The 15,081-nt window shown below is 35.3% G+C and overlaps 1 protein-coding gene across 2 annotated transcripts in view; it reads left to right on the top strand.

The window, feature by feature from the left end:
• The window catches only part of LOC128018827 (cAMP-specific 3',5'-cyclic phosphodiesterase 4D), a 107,077-nt gene that overhangs the window by 1,657 nt on the left and 90,339 nt on the right, over positions 1 to 15,081 (top strand). The window lies entirely within an intron of this gene.

Below are 15,081 nucleotides of genomic sequence, written 5' to 3'. Positions count from 1 at the left end.
CAAATGGCCAAGAAAGGAGCTGAATGTTTAGGTAATTATAATCAATATTTTTAATTAGCTTAGAACATGAGGCATGGCTTCTCTTGATGAGATCGTGCAGAAGTACTTTTCACGTCTGTTGCTCTCTGGAGAGCCCTCTTGAGAACTGCTGTCCTTCACGGCTCTCCATTCATTCACTGAATGAGAAATAAGACTGTTTACATCCATAACAGACCAGTTCATTGCAAGCTGAACACCAGACTTTCCCATCTAGTCCCTGATGATCTAGTACTTGGTAAGAGGAGACCAACGGTTCAAATGTTCCCTGAAGAAAAGTGTTTATGAGAGAGCCTTAGTTACAGACAGAAATATGCAGAATGATACTCTTGAATCAAACTAATAATAGACCATTAGTCACAGATTTGATACCTTTCGGTCAGAGCAATGAAATGTTTCCTTACCTTCTGTACTGCCCTCACACTGGCACTAAGTGGTAAATGTAAATGTTTTATCTTTCACCCAGACAAGACATTGTAGATTTTACCATTTTATGTCCTTATTCCTCAAGGATTCCTCTCTTTACTCCCTAAACCCAAAGTATGCAAAAGCAAGCACAGTCTTGAACTAAGCACCTCGATTTATGATGCCGGTGTTCAGTTTAAACAAGAATGGAAGAAAAACAAGTCCTACCTTTTATCATAATGCAGATAATTGTTTCTATAGTCCATTTAAATCCATTTTCTCATTACTGGAGATGGATTTCCTCGAGACTCACGGAGGGGGTGATATTCAACCCCACACATTTAGACCACGACCAGACTGTATGACTCACTTTTGTGAATGTTTATAAAAATGTTAATATCCAGGCCCATCTTACCTCTTCGTTTCGAGTTTTCCTTGCTGAGCAAATTATTCTCAGTGTTTCTGAAATGATGTTCAGTGACTTAATGTGAGCTAGCTAATGTTTTTTCATGCTTTCAAAAGCATTGGTTATATCAGCTGCATGGACAAAAATAGCAACAGCAATAGCAAGCTTGCTTGACTAGGATTTTAGGCAAAAACTTTCATTGCAATTTTCTTTTGATGTATAGTAAAAAATACTTTTTACTAACATTGTTCTTTTTGTGAATGCAAGTTTTATGCTGAAGAATTATGTAGTATGACGTTTACTCTAAAATGGATTGTAAAACAGTGCTTTGGTTGTTTTGACATGCGGTGCAAGAAGCTCTTTTTATAAATTATGACTGAACCTTTCTGTTCATTGCCTCCTTTCTGCATTTTACCAAGGAATTGGCTTGAAAGGAACCAATATCTGCACAAACCACCATGCACATCTGTCAGCTGATCCCAAGAGCTAATTGTCGCACTGGTCGCTGGTAACACCTGAGATGTGAACGTGTTTGCTGTGCAGTTGTGTGTGAGTGCTGTTACTTTAAACCTCTCGATCAGAGGAGTTCATCCTGATAGATAGTGGTAAGATCAGTAAGTTGAGACCCTTAGATCTTCTCTGATTAGCCAACAATTGGGGACTGTGAAGATGGTGTCATCATGGTGAGGTGAACCCCTGTGCAATGCAGTGATGTGTGTTTTTTTTTTTTTTGGCATGTTAATTTAAAACAAAAATATATTAACCCTGTCTCACAGTGACTTCTTTATAGTGCAGATATTTTGCCTGTCAGGCAGGATGGATTTGGTTTCTAAACTAGTCTCAGTTGTACTACTGTTTTGTACACAAAAACGCACACGCAGACAGCCAAATCTCTCAGAGACCTGATATGCATCATGTTGCAGAACTGCCTCTAGATGCAGACAAAGCTTTTTTGCTTTAAATCCAGAGTGCTCCTGGTGCACAATAGAGCTGATTTGCAATATATTTAATATTGATGATATATTTATAATGAATTTGCTGGTGATTATAAAATTAAGCAACATCCTGAACATTTGTAATGATTTTAATGCTTGTTAATTTTGCTATCATTAGACTCATTTGTATGATCATGGTGCTAGCGCCAGGATGTTTGATTCCCAATGAATATCAAAGTGTAAATGAACATATGTTTTGCGAGTAGTGAGTATGAGTTTAAGACAGATGCCAAACTTTTTAAACTTCAGTAGCAAAAACAGCATTGCTACGTTTTATTCATTCCATCAGTTCAGACTGTCTGTTAAAATTGTCTGAATAAACTGTTAGTTAGACTGACTGAAAAATTATCATTTCTAGCCATATATATGTTATAAAAACCAAAAAAAAAAGAAAATATATATATATATATATATAATGAAATAAGTCTTGTACACTGCATTTATTTGTTCATAAATACAGTAGAAACTGTACTATTGTGTAATATTATTAACATAAAATAACAGTATGTAAATATTTTAAAATCTCATTTATTCCTTTGATGTCAGAATTGAATTTTCCTCATCATTACTCCAGTCTTCAGTGTCACATGATCATTCAGAAATCTTTAGAATTATCTGATTGGCTAACGATTTGGTGCTCAAGAAAGGTTTTTGATTCTTTATTATTATTGTAATTATTTATTTATTTATTTTGATGAATAGAAATTTCTAATTTGTGGCATCATCATCCCTTACAGTATGTGGGGTGCCGTCAATACAAATCAATACTGTGGCATTTGTATTCTCTGTGAGTCTAAGTCCTGTGATACACTACATATTTGATTGCAGTGATAACTGGGGCCTGGTTGCTGAGGCTTTCACCCGTGATGAAGAGAGCTGTCACTGGTAGAGCATTCATTCTTTCTATAAACACAGGGATAGTGTCTTCCATGAGTGGTTTGATTTATTTGTAGCAAGAATTCAGGTAGATCGGTGTTCCCATTGAATTCAGAAAAGATCAAATAGTGGTACTGTGCGTTAATGTGAAAAATATGTAAATTCCTAAAAAATGGGAATGTCAGTGAATTTTTGGTGAATCCATCATTTCCATTGGTTTCATTTCACAGATGAGACTTCTGAGCACAGAAATTGAATGCGGCCACTGCACAAAAATCAGTAGCATATTTTATAAATTGGCATTGTTAAAAAATTATCTGACCCACTTCTTCCAAGTAAAGGACAGAATTCACTCCCATGGTCGGCAGAAACAAACATGACATTATTAGTCAGAAAAACCGGCTTCAGGGGGTCTGTGGCGCCAAAGAGAAATTCATGTCACAAATGAAGAGGACTGAGTTGCTCAGGGGAACTGATGTTGCTCTAGTTTTTACGTATGCTGGTCACCCCACTTCTTCAGTTTTATGGAAAACTTTTTTTGACACACATTTATTTTGGGTACAAGTACACTTATTAATTCTCCTGATTCTCTGTGGTGGGGGTGGGCGGTCTGACCAAAATCTTCCATCTAGTAATGTTATTTTATTTTTGAATAATGATGGATAAAATATTTAATGATTTTTTAAAGTTTATATGTAATGTATATATGATTTATTTGAATACTCTCTTCCCATAAAATTTGTGTCTGAAAAGGAAACCCCTTTAAATGCGTATGCAATAAGGTCAGCAAAAAGTTCCATGCTTTTTCATTGCTTATGTTGTACTGTGTGTCTTTAGTGTGTATGTATGTATGCATGTATATGTGTGTGTGTGTGTGTGTGTTCAGCTAGGGTGCGTTAAATTGATCCAAGATGTCAGTAAAGATGTATAACTGAATCTCTACCAGTTGATACATTTCTACCATATATACCACCATACGACTATCAGGAATATTGAGTTGGTGTTACACGCCACCTCTGGAGGATTAGGTCCGGTCTCTTATGCTGGATGCTCTGATCCCAGGGGTTAGAGTACCTGCAGCCTCTACCTGGGTTTATGACTCACTGGCTCGGCTTACTATGCAGCTTTCCCTGGTAACAATAGAGAACATGCATCATCTCGGCTCAGGACTGGGTAGTGCAGTGACAGAAATGCAATATATTTGAGATCTGTATGCTTATTATTTGTTTGCGTATGCTTCATGCAGTTTATACAGGAATAGAAAATCTCTTGCATGAATGATCTAAGAAACCCACACAGCTAATATAGGAGGCTGAAGGACAGGTTTGAAAGGTGATCGAAACGATGAAACGTACCGGAGAAAATGAGATCACTAAATCTGAATCACTTTTTGCTGATGTATTTATTTATTTTTTGTAAAAAATAAAATAAAATAGTTAGTTACAAAGAAAAGAAAGCTTGGAGATAAAGGACAAGAGGAGTCAGAACAAAGCATGTGTTATCTTTTTGGACCACACACGCACGCATGCATGCATTCATGCCTTGCAGTACAACAGAATGAGATCTTTTACTTTCGCTTGAGGTGATGTTATGCGATATTCCTGGAGAGAGGCTGCTTTCTGATTGGTCGCCTGGCTGCATGCGCCGTTCGCCTCCGAGGTCACCCTGGCAAAAAACAATGGAAGGTCAAAGGGAGATGCGAGGTAGACAAAGACTTCAGCAATTACAATATTGATTGTGTTTTAGAAAATAAGACTGTTATGCTTATATATTTGACTTGGATTTTCCAATGCGTTAGTCATGTCTTTTCTCTTTTATGCATTCAAATCTTACAACCTCCAGTGATGTAAAAAGGATTCAAAATCTAATTTATCTATGGAAATCAATGGAACGTTTTTGTTTCAGATTTTCCTGAAATACTATGACATTGTGACGCAAATGTAAGGTCACTAATCAAATCAAATTTGTAACATTAATTATGTGAACTGCTTTGTACAGATGTTCTATTGAAACACATGATACTTTTTGGAACATTCTGTAATAAAATGTGGATAGCATGACCATAAGGTTACACACAAACTTAATAACTTTGTTTTCCTGAAGCCAGGTGTGCATATGGTCCACTATTGGAAAATAATTGCAGCAGCTGTAGATTAATAGTTGATTCTGGTGATGACAATGAATATGGACTGGAAACTGTAGCTGCACATCACTCACTTTCTTAAGTAACCTCATAGGAGCCCTTATGCCGAATGTAGATTATGCAGATGAGATGCGAAGAACATCCATATAGCTCAATGGTTTGATAGAAGGCCTATGAATATTTATAAGATGACAGCTCAGTTGTTGACCGCTTTCTGAGATGGCAAATGTACAATATTTACAGGCTTTGTCTGACCTATCCCCACATAAACAGATGGGTGTATTGATATATATATCGTTGTTTTTTTGGCATTTTTATTTCTTTATCTTGCATTTATATGTATGTTTGTATCTATGTGTTTGTTTATTTTTATTTTTTCTATAGTCAACGCTGTCGATAAATATATAAATGTTTGCCTCTAATTTGCAAACTGAAATAATACAGTGGGATGATGTGAGGCAGGATAACACCAGAATTTAATGTTCTCTGTCCAATTTGCTGTCTTTTTTTCTCTCTGCCCTTTCTTGTACAATTCTTTCCTCTGCTTCCCTGATGACCAATTACCTCGTCAAGGTGCAACCTGAGCTTTCTTTTGAGCGCTGCTTTGTTCAGGAATCTTCTGTTTTGTCTGTCTTGTTTTTTCCTTTTTGCCCCCTGGAGATCTGCAACCGTATCTAGTCTCTCTCTCTCTTATCATACATGATGCATAATATTTTCTATTAAAGTACGTCAGGATTTTAAATAAAAAGGTATAATATGTGAATCAATAGAACTGAAGGTCCTTCCTGTGCAATAAATGGAAGCCTGACAGTTCTGGTATGTACTGGACTCGCTACTCTAATGAGATGTCATGGTTGGAAAATTCCAGACAATTCTTTGATAGACACACATAGAGACTCCTATATGTTGTTTCCTTGTATGTTGACATCCTAATTTACATCTGGTGGTGTGGCTGAGCATGCAGAATTGTTCTGTGGTAGAGAGCAATGCAATGAAATGTCGTTCACTTCAGTTTCTCCTGCTTTATTAAAGCACAAATTAGCTTTATTTTTATTTTGATCAATTTTGCTTGACTGTGTGAAAGGGCCCTACTGGAGATTCTGGCAATGCACAGCCTGGATTAAGTGTCTCAATGAAACGTGGGTGTATATGAGATTAATTACTGGACATGAAGTTTTATATTTTCTTCATGCCAGGGGGGGAGGCAAAACAGATGGGCCTCAAAAACTCTTAAATATTTAGTTTTTCATTTGTTCCATATTGGTTCACTAAATCAGGTTAGTGACGAATAGATTGCTTCATTGTTTATGAGGAAATGAGCCTACGGTGAAGGTTTTTGTGTTGGGATTTCTGTGTCTCTTGGCCTGTTATTGGTGGCTTCTGCTGTTTGTTGTGATGGGTCTTAAAGCCATTTGAAGAAATGGCTTCTATGGAGGCGATAGGCCATCTTCACTGCAAGCCCTCTTTGGTTTTCCCATCTCCTTGAAGTGTCAGACCCCCTGAAGGAGAATCTTTCTGCTCTGCAGTCCCGCGGACAGATCCATGTGTTTGGGAATGGGAAGGAATAGATCACGGGACATCAGATGGAAAGATAATACACACACCCCCTCACATTCAGTTCACCTTCTGTGGCAGATTCTAATGCTGCGGTTCACCACCTTTTGTGTGATTTATTAGCCTCGGTTTTACTTTTTTTTTTCATGCAATTCTAATAAGTTACATAAACGTAATTTTTTTTTGTGATATCTATTTTATTTAAATGGTAAATATAAATGATACTTATTTTTTGTGCATTTTAAATATAGATAATATTATTTACTTAATACATATACTTAAAAAATACTTATTAAATAATACACTGATTCTAATAAATGACACTTATTTGATTTCTATTTAAATCATGCTTTTTTTAAAATATATTTTTGATTTATATAAAATAAAATATATTTAAATAGGATGGATAATATAAAATAATTGTAGATTTTTGAAATATTTTATATACATATTAATTAATAAGATTGATAGATAGATATTTTTTTTATATTTTATATTTTTACATATTTTAATATATACAACATCAAACAAGAGTTGTAAGCCCTAGTTGTGCAACCTTTTTTCATGCATTTTTGGTCAGTGAGTGGGACAGAATGAAGGCCATTGCTGCATGTGTTCTGAATGATGATTACAGTGGAGGCCATTAGTCTATTTTTGGAGTTCTTGCCCCGTGGGTTATACCCACCACCCTTGATAAAATGTGACCCATTTCTGGTAAATGCTCTGTCCTCTGCCCCCTCTTTAGGCTTGAAACTGACCATGTGGCAAACCTATAAATTCAAGAACACCACTTCCTGTTAAAGGAGCAGGAACAAAGTTAAACCACTTTGTTATTTTTAGGAGGACAAATGCTTCGCCAAAGAAATTAGGAGAGTATACTATATACATTTCTTTAAGATATATATATATATATATATATATATATATATATATAAACCTTTTATGAAGCAATTTTTATTATGAAGAAAAAATATTCTATAAATGTTTCTAAACTTATTTAGTTAATTTGTTAAAGTGCAGTATTTATGTGAAATGTATGTAGTTTTCTTTCAAAATACAGGCTTATGTGGAACTTGCTGTGTGTATGAACATGGTGTCTAATGAGAAAGACCTTTTCAGGTTTTGGGGTTTTGAAATTCCTCCTGACTGTCTCCTACTGATGAGGTCACGAAGCCACGTTGAACCCTGCTGGCTGTTCTATAGCGTTAAGGTGTTTCTGCAGGGTGCCAGGCTGTTGTTCCTGCTCTCCTGACATATCTGGGTCATTCTATTAAGGAGACTAACCTTTTGTTTTAGTGAGAGCTAGCTAGTTCTATTAGTGAGAATTTTTTTTCCCTAAATAGTTTGCCAGTGAATATGATATGTTGTTTTCCATGCTAAACATCCGTTTACCTTAATGTTGGTTGTAGTGCAGCTTACTGCTGTTTTGTCAAGTACACTCATAGTCAGCGAGTGCACGGGTGTCGGGATAGAAAGCTAGTACCACAGTGTGAATTAACATAAACACTGCCTTCGTCCTCACTGTCATCTCAATTTGTCACTTTGATTGCATTTAGGCTCATTTCTTGCTATGAAAAATACGTTTTTCACCAAAAAAAAAAAAAAAAAATCACGGACCTAAGGCTTGTCATTTCACAGCACTCCGATTACAAATGCATTTTGTGTAGAGCGTTGCGTGGAGATCGACATTCAAAAGCATGATAATTTTGGTCTAGATGAGTCAGCCCCCTGTTAAATGCATCATAAAAATATCAGATCTATTTGAACCTTTACAATTCTTTTATTGCTAAAAATGAAAAAGTGATGAAAAAAAACATCATCTAGATATGAGTCCTTGCTAACACTCGGTGTCTCAAGTGTCTTTCCTTCACAATAGGAATTGTTTTTGGCACTAGTTCATTACAGAGCAGCTCTAAAAGGAACAGTTCCCCCAAAATGAAAATAATGTCTTTGTTTACTTGCCCTTGTATTAAACTTTATGCACAATGTCCGAACTCGAGCATGGCAAATGGATTCTAAATACAAGAGACAAAACAACAGTATTTTGACATTTAATTTCTGTGACTATTGTATGTGAAAAATTAATAGTGCCTCAAATCTGTCGTCGTCTTAGTGAATTTTTCCTTTTTTATTTTTACCTAAAAGTTTTTGCACACCGGTTGGTTGTAATAGTTCTCAGTATAGAAAAAAGCAGCTTGGACAATTTGCCTAAGATCTTTTGTGTGCAAGGACAGGAAAATATTTCAGCCATATTTTCACCGTATTTTGTGAAGTTGTCGTATTTCAAAACGGCAAATATTATTTTGCTATTACAGCTGCCTCCCTTGGTAGGTGTCCTGATTTGCATTTTTAATGCATGTGCGCAAGAGCTGTCAATGCCTTGCTTTTGCATTTACCCTTGGAGCTTGTCGCAAGTTTCTGACAGTATTACATGCAAAAAACTGTGTCAGCGTGAAGGAAGGAGGCTAGCCACTGTGAGGCTCAGAAAGTTGAATAACAGAAGCGGATCTGACACAGAGCCAAAATATTATTCGTGCCAAAGCTGTGAGATGCATCATTAAGGAGAGAATAAGCCCTGCCAAGGCCAGCGATAGAAAAACAACTTGTGTGACCAAGACATTAGCTGGTCGATCCCAAAGGTTTACTCTCTAGTGAGGACAAGCTCCCTACACATTTTCAAGGTGACAACAGAAATGAGTCAAGCGTTATCACATGTTAAAACAGATTGTATAAAGGAGAATCTGATATTAGATGAGGAGTTTTGGGCTTTTGTGGACAGAGGAGAAGAACCTGGGTTAAAAAAAAAGTAATTGTGCAAAGCAAACTCTATTATCTGTGATATAGAAGAGAATGTGAAGCCTTGTTTTTTTTCATCCAGCCTTTCACAGAGCTATCTTATGATGGTGCAAAATGATGAGAGCAGGAACAGGATGGATTTTGAGGTGTATAGGAAGGTCTTTTTTAGCATTTCATCAAAATTCCAAATGTATCTATTCATCCTGCAACCAAGTAATAGTCCTTAATACACTGAAAGTGGAAAAAGTGGCTTCTTCTGATATGCTTCAGGTAAAAATGGTTTAAAATGAAACTCGCTGTCCAAATTTCAGTGTTATTTTAAATTAGAATTTCAGAGTGAAATGTAAAAATGAGATGTTTTCACCTTCAGAAATTCTGTAGCTCTCGAATTGTGTGGGGGTAAAAAAAAAATCCTGGCACTATTATGCCCTCTTGTGTCCAAATAGAGCATGAGTAGTTCTATTTCTTCTGTTCTGAGTATGGTGCAGTCCTAATGTAGGTTTTATTGCCCTGTTGTGGATATTTGTTTATTGAAATAACAGTTATAGTTGTACAATTGCAATATAAATGAAGTTAAGTTATAGCTAATGTCAAATAATTACTGCTTTAGTTTCAAAGAAAAATATGATGATAAAAAGGTTTAAATGTTGTTTTATGATGTTGTCAATTTAATATTGTGATTTATTTTAATTCTACAGGTATTTAATAATATTAGCCAGTCTTAATTTATCTATGACATAAACATAATAATGATAAAAAAATAATATAGCTAAAATCTTTAAAGCTTTTTATCACAGAACATGCAGTGTGCTATCGTGACGTGTTAAAGCATTAAAATATTTTAAAATGATTAATACAAATTAAAATGTTAATTTTAAAATAAAACAACATTTTACAAATTTAATTGATATTTTTATGAATAATACTATAATACATGTTATACATTTTTATTAAATACAATATCAAATAAAATATTTATATGAAAATATTATGTAAAATTAATGTGTATGTGTATATAGTTACATAGTACAATATTAATACAGTTTTCAAGGTGTGTTCACATTATAGCTAGACCTTTAGTTAATGGATTGTAATGTTGGTGCAATGTTTGTATTTATGGGTATGAGTGTACATGGTTAGGGCTGTTACACTAAAGAAAAAATTAAGCAAAGAAAATCCTAATAAGGAAAGATATCTGAATGGTGTGAACCCAGTCATCCAGCAGAGGGAGATGTTTTACCGTAAGACTTTCTAAAGTTGTTTAAATTTGTGCATTGTAAACCACTGAGATATGCAGTCCAGTGTTTCAAGTCAGGTTTAGGGATTAAGGAATTGTTCCCCCAAAAATGAAATATGCAATGTTGAATTTTTGCTGGAAGCTGAATTTTTGCAGGAACTGTTCCTTTAAGTAAATCATTCCTGTCATTTTCTTTTAATCCATATACAGATGTTGACTGAAGTTACTTTGTTCTTGCTGTTCCTAAAATAAGTGGACAAGCTATAATTTGTTTTACAGTCTAAATTTGCTCCATTATTTAATTGAAAGCTTGCCAGCACACAATGCAATCTAATTTCAGTTCATGTTTTTATGCCTTGATTTTTGAACTGTTGATGGCACAAGGGTATGACAGCCTCTGTAATAATGATAAAATCACAAAGTGTGTCAAAAGATGTGCCACGTCTTAACTTTCATGTAATTTGTTAGAGGACATCCTTTTATACTACTGTCCTTTAAGCATGCCAGACTTTAAAAGGGTCTTTCATGGCATTGTGTTTGAAGGGTGCCACAGCTATGATTCACACAAAGTGCTCTAGCACGGAGTTCTGCCTTATCAGCTGGAAGGCAGTTAGTCAATCAGAGTGCGAATAAACTGCTAAATGGTCACAGAGGTGGTGCAGCCTCATCAACGCCGCAGAAAAAGAAACGGACACTTTGCATTTATTGATGTTCAATAGGTCTGTGACTGTCTATGCATTTTGAGTATTCAACTTGCCACATTTATGGCTAGAGGATATCACCGGATATTGCAAATATCACAGAAACGTGTTTAGGTTGCATACAGTGGCAGGGGCCACTTGTGCTTTTAGGGGGCACACTTTTTAAGTGAACTCATTTTAAATTATAATACCGTATTTTCTGGACTATAAGTCACACTTTTTTTTCATAGTTTGGCTGGTCCTGAGACTTATAGTCAGGTGCGACTTATTTATCAAAATTAATTTGACATGAACTAAGAGAAATTAACTAAGAGACATGAACCAAGAGAAAACATTACCGTCTCTAGCCGTGAGAGGGCGCTATATGCAGGGGCGATTCTAGGATTTTTTCAACTGGGGGGCACAAGAGGGGCCACGATTGATACAGAGGGGCCAATCTTGTGTTGTTTGAACTGCATATCCAAATCATTTCAAGAGTTCAGTAACCTTTAAAATCAGTAATAAACAGTGATACCCTATTATATTTTAATATCAGTTATTCACTGCTCTAAATAAAAAAAAATCAAATACAATTTGTATTAATTTTCACTTTACAAAAGTGAAAGAAAAACTGTAATAAATAAAATAATCCAATGTATGAATAGTGTACAACTCACAAATAATAATAATATAATTTATTTATAATAGCCTTATATAATATATATAATAGCCTTATTTATATAAATGCAGAATAACATTAATAATTCATAGAAATAAATACACAATTAATTAATTAATATAACTAATATAAATTTAATATAATTTCATTATATGTTTTTGTTTATTATCCACATCCCATTCAATTTGCATAGCAGCAGTTGCAGTAAATTTGCATTGATGAATAAACAAAATCAACTTATGTCAAGGCTAATTAATCTTGAGCATATTGATTTAAAAATATCATATATCCATACTTTGTTGTTCAAAAAGGTAGCTTTAATTTAACATGTAAAATATGTGGATCCTATAAAACAGTTTAGAATAGCTTAATTAGTCCAGTGTTATTTTAGTATTAGTTATTTATTTTGCTATTTAATCATGCATTAAATAATTATGTATGATTTTTTTGAGAATGTTTCTGGGTGTCATCAAATGACGTTTTGTCAATAACTTCTGTGAAGGGAGGGAGAGAGAGCTAGAGAGAGAGCTTTCCAGTGTGCAGACAGCAATCGCGGAGCACCATGGTGATTTAGAACGGCAACTGAATTTATTAGGAATCTACAGACGCAAATAGACTAAAGGTGTAGAAAAATATAGACCTATATGTGTATTTTGGACTTTTTTTTCACCACAAGTCTGAAAGAAGACATGTTACTGAAGACAAACAGCCCCAAATCTCAAAATTGACCAGTAAAAAAAAAATGATGTTTTTGCATGTGTCTCACCCATATAGACTTTAAAAAAAAAGTCTCAAGTGTGGAGCGTTAGATAAACATTACACGATTTGTTTCGTCACCTCACTTGAGTGAAAAAAGTCGCTAATCGATTGCATGATTCAATCATGACTTTATTAGAATTGCTATTATAGTTTTTTTTAAACATTGCTTTAAATTGCGTTGTTGCCTATATCGGTGCGTTCGGCCGAAAAAAAAAAAAGTAAATCGTAACGCAATAAACCCCTTTTACATTCAGCATCAGAGGAGCATAGTAAATATAATGATTAGCATCTTGGTCTGCTCTAGGAGATAACATCGTCATCGAACCTGGTCTGTCTAACACCGAAAGACGTTAACGTTAGTACCAAACACTTCTTGCACTGCAACAACTCGCTAATCGAAAAACATAAGCTATTTAAAATAGGTGCTTTTTTCGTTGGAAAACAGCAGCTCGCTATTCTTGGTCCTCGTTGAGAAGCATCGCGACGCAATCATGAGTTATTTACTAAACTGAAAGATTATAATTTGAATTTGTGAGTGACAGACAAGTAGAAGGGTGGGGGCACAATGGGGGGCCAATCAGTTTTCAGGAGGGGCCAGTGCCCCCATGGCCCCTCCCCTGGCTACGCCACTGGCTATATGCTGCCAGAGATGCTGCTCAGTGCTCCTGTAGTCTATACACTGAAAACATATAGCGCCCTCTCGTGGCTGGAGACGGTAATGTTTTCTCTTGGTTCTAAATAAATGCGACTTATAGTCCAGTGCAACTTATGTTTTTTTCCTCATCATGACGTATTTTTGGACTAATGCGACTTATACTCAGGTGCGACTTATAGTCCGAAAAATACGGTAATAATTTTTATATAATTTTATATAATTTTTTTTTTGGTATATAAGCTGTGATAAGTGAAGCCCCTTCTCTCTGAAGAACATTGGCTGCATCCGAAAACTTAGGCAGATGACATGCTGCCTTGCTGTCTAATCAGGCAATGACTTTGCAGGCAGCGTTTTAGCACGAAGGCACCTCATGAAACGGATTTCGGACAGGCATCTGATGCGGAGTAATGGTTTAATGATCTCCAGCAAAATATAGAGAGCTTTGGTGATAAGTGGATATTTCATTACTGCAATATAAATTTATTGCTAGAAAATACATAAAAAGTGGAAAACGTTGTTCAGAAACATACATTTACACACAAACTGACCACCGACCGCAACTTTCAGATGCCATATTTATTTTTTGGCTTAACTGTCACAGAATGGAACGCACGGGATTGTGGGATATCAATAGCAGCGAAGGACACATCTATGCTGCCTTCAAAAACCGGCCAGATGAAGGCATCTCAGGAGACAGGAAATGAAGCTGACATTGATTTCGGACGTGCCTTGGAATGCGACCTACGAAGGTATGGCGTTATATGTGTGCCTCAATCCTGAGTGAGTAATTGTGCGTTTTGAGCACAGAGAACTATATATTGCAAGCACATTACATTATATATATTGAGAAAAAAAAAATCGCTTTAGCAAAGAAAAAATGATTTCATGCTCAATAAATGTATTTGCTTGTTTGCTATTATCCATATTAACATGCAGTAATAACCCCTCTCAAGCAGTTTACTCAGGTGCTCTCTCACAAAAACTTATTCTCTGTGCTCCTGTCAAGTCCCTCTCTCTCTCAACCTCTTAATAATGTGCACGCTCAACTCTTGACACACACGCTCGCTCAACTTACAACAGCGTTACAAGTGTCTGAAAATTAAAGGTCAATTGTGATTGGCTGTTGGTCTCCAATCAAATCGCTAGTAGAACCAAAGCAGTCTGATCCGTGTACGTTTTGATAATTTCATTTCCTATTTATTTCAATCACAAATGTCAAAGCTCTTTACATTCTTTGCATGTGATTTATCAACACCTAGTACATCTTAAAATATACAGCTCATGAAAAATAAAAGTTCCAGATGGACAAACATTAAATGCATAAACCAGTGTGAATAAACTATATCTTAAAATAAATTTGGAGGTAGGTTGAAAAAGCCAGAATGGGAAGTTTTAAGTAGTTGTAAAGTTTGAAGTGTGAAGTTTATTCTTTTACACAGATATGGCATATTCATGGCAGTACACATGAAAGTCATCTATTTATTTGTGATTTAAACCAATGTAAACAGAAATCCTGTCGCCCCCTCTAGTGGACATTAAGTGTTAAGACCTTCATTGCCTGGGAAACAAAAGTCACCAGGATTTTTTGGAAAGTTAAGTCTGACCAGTTATACAGCAACGAGTCAGACGAGTCTGAAGATCTGAGCTGAATTTGGTGAAAAATTTAAGTTTTAGTCTGTGTCAATTACTCTTATAATAAATAATAATAATGTTTAAATATATGTTGGCTTTCTCAAGCCCAACAAAGAATACTAAGAAGAGAAACATTCAATTTAGTATGTAATAAAACTAATATTACTAATTTATTTCATAAATTTAACTATATTAATTTTCACAAGTGTTTATTAATGTCACACACAT

The sequence above is a fragment of the Carassius gibelio genome, chromosome A8 (assembly GCF_023724105.1).
Source record: "Carassius gibelio isolate Cgi1373 ecotype wild population from Czech Republic chromosome A8, carGib1.2-hapl.c, whole genome shotgun sequence".
NCBI classification, from domain to species: Eukaryota; Metazoa; Chordata; class Actinopteri; order Cypriniformes; family Cyprinidae; genus Carassius; species Carassius gibelio.
Note: the sequence above shows the minus strand (reverse complement) of the source record. Positions and strands in the feature narration are given on the sequence as shown.